The sequence below is a fragment of the Psammomys obesus genome, unplaced genomic scaffold, assembly GCF_907164565.1.
Source record: "Psammomys obesus unplaced genomic scaffold, mPsaObe1.curated_primary_1811, whole genome shotgun sequence".
In the NCBI taxonomy this organism is placed as follows: domain Eukaryota; kingdom Metazoa; phylum Chordata; class Mammalia; order Rodentia; family Muridae; genus Psammomys; species Psammomys obesus.
Genome location: NW_026594184.1, coordinates 2,281,053 through 2,283,324, shown reverse-complemented (window position 1 = coordinate 2,283,324; position 2,272 = coordinate 2,281,053). Strand labels below are relative to the sequence as shown.

At 40.9% G+C, this 2,272-nt stretch overlaps 1 pseudogene; it reads left to right on the top strand.

Moving 5' to 3' along the window:
* Positions 1-1,071: 1,071 nt before the first annotated feature.
* Positions 1,072-2,055, top strand: LOC129684819 (olfactory receptor 1468-like; annotated as a pseudogene).
* Positions 2,056-2,272: the final 217 nt, after the last annotated feature.

The following is a 2,272-nucleotide window of genomic DNA, read 5'->3' as shown; positions in this document are numbered from 1 at the left end:
TGCCTTGGGCTACATCTGTGCAGGAGTTCTAGGTTATCTCCATGCATAGTACTTGGTTGGAGTATGAGTCTCTGGGAAGACCCCTGTGTTCAAATTTCTGATTCTGTTGCTCTCCTTGTGGAGTTCCTGTCCTCTCCAGATCTTACTATTTCCCACTTCTTACATAACATTCCATGCACACTGCCCAACAGTTGGCCATAAGTCTCAGCATCTGCTTTGATAGTCTGCAGGGCAGAGCCTTTCAGAGGCCTTCCGTGGCGGGTTTCTAGCTTGTTTCTTGTTTTCTTGTTTTTCTGATGCCCTTCTTCTTTGCCTTTCAGGATGGGAATTGATTGAGCATTTTAGTCAGGGTCCTCTTTATTTATTAGTTTCTTTAGATGAACAGATTTTAGTAGGTTTATCCTATATTACATGTCTCTATGAGTGAGTATATACCGTGTGTGTCTTTCTGCATCTGGGACAGCTCAATCAGGATGATCCTTTCCAGGTCCCACCATTTACCTGCAAATTTCATGATTTCCTTATTTTTCATTGCTGAGTAATATTCCATTGTGTAGATGTACCACAGTTTCTGCATCCATTCTTCAGTTGAGGGGCATGCATGGCTTTCTTCAGGCACTTCATGTATACGATCACTTCACCTTGTTGAAATGTGAAAAGTGGGGATTATATCAGTTTTTTGGAGCTTTCTTTTTGCCTTTAGACTTCATGAGTTTTTCAGATTAGTTAATGATAACAGCTGTAATTTGTGTAGTTGTGGCTCAAATACATGTCTGACTACTTTGTATGTGTCAGTACAATTCTCATAGTACCCATGAAAAACAGAAACTGATGAAATAGTTCCAGGAAGCTCAGGTAAGAAAGACATGAAGATTGTGAGCTGTAAATACAGGATGCTTCATTTCTTCCATGTATCCATTTAGTAATATTTACTAGTCTCTCACTAAGTACCAGGCTCTTTTTTAATTGGCGGTTTATTTAATAGGGAATGAATGTAACCTTGGGCTGTCTGGCTCCAACACCCAATTCTGTTCTACAATGTAGTGTAATGCACTGATGGGCTTTTGTGTCATGCTGCCATTTAACTGTGAAGATGAATTTTCCACTAAAAGTTTTAGCACAACCATGTACCAAGGAAACTGAACTACTGTCTCTGGATTCATCCTCCTGGGACTCACAGTGGGATCAGAGAAGCAGCTGCTCATCTTCACACTGTTTCTATGCATTTATCTGTTCATTGTGGTAGGAAATTCACTTTTCATTCTGGCTATCATCAGTGATACTCACCTCCAAAGCCCCATGCACTTCTTCCTTGCTAATCTATCCTTCACTGATGTCTGTTTCACAATGACCACAGTCCCTAAAATGTTGGCAGACATTCAAAGCCAGAATCCAACCATCTCCTTTAGAGGATGCCTTACACAAATGTATTTTTTCATGTTCCTGGTGGACCTGCACAATTTCTTTTGACAGCCATGGCATATGACCGATACATTGCCATATGTCACCCATTACACTATGCTGCACTGCTGAATCCCAAGCACTGTGCCCTGTTGGTTGTGATTCCCTGGGTTATCTCTAACCTCATCTCAGCACTGCATCTCAACCTGGTGAGACCCTTGCCTTTCTGTGATCATAGAGTAGCCCCACACTTCTGTGATCTGGAACCCATCTTAAGGTTTGTTTGCTCAGACACTCAAATAAACAACTTACTCATCCTCATTGTCAGAAGAAGAGTTGTCTTCATCCTCTTATTTTCATTATTGTTTCCTCTGCACTTATTGGCACTGCTCTGCTTGATGTTCCGTCAGTAAAAGGAAGTAGAAGACATTTTTCTATATGTGAGTCCCACCTCTCAGAACTGTCCCTCTTCTATAGGTCTCTTATTGGTTTCTACTTTCTCGTAGCCACCAGCTACTCAGCAGAAAGGGGTAATGTGACTGCCATATATTTGCAACACCCACGATGAACCCCTTCATCTACAGTCTAAGAAACAAGGACATGAAAAGGGCACTGTGGAGGCTATTCAGCAAGAAAAGCTTTTTTTTTTTTTGAGTTGGTAAACTCTGCTACACAGACATCTTTATCAACTCTGAAAAACCTAGATAGTTGCAAAAGGGATACAGGGACTTAGGCTACAATGTATCCTTAGCAGTTTCCTTCCCATCAAATTCTTAACTGCCTTTCTGTCTCAAGATTCTTGTTCCTAGACATTTCATTGCAGTGAAAAGAATTACAACAGCAACGCAAAACAGCAGTACTCCTTTATTTT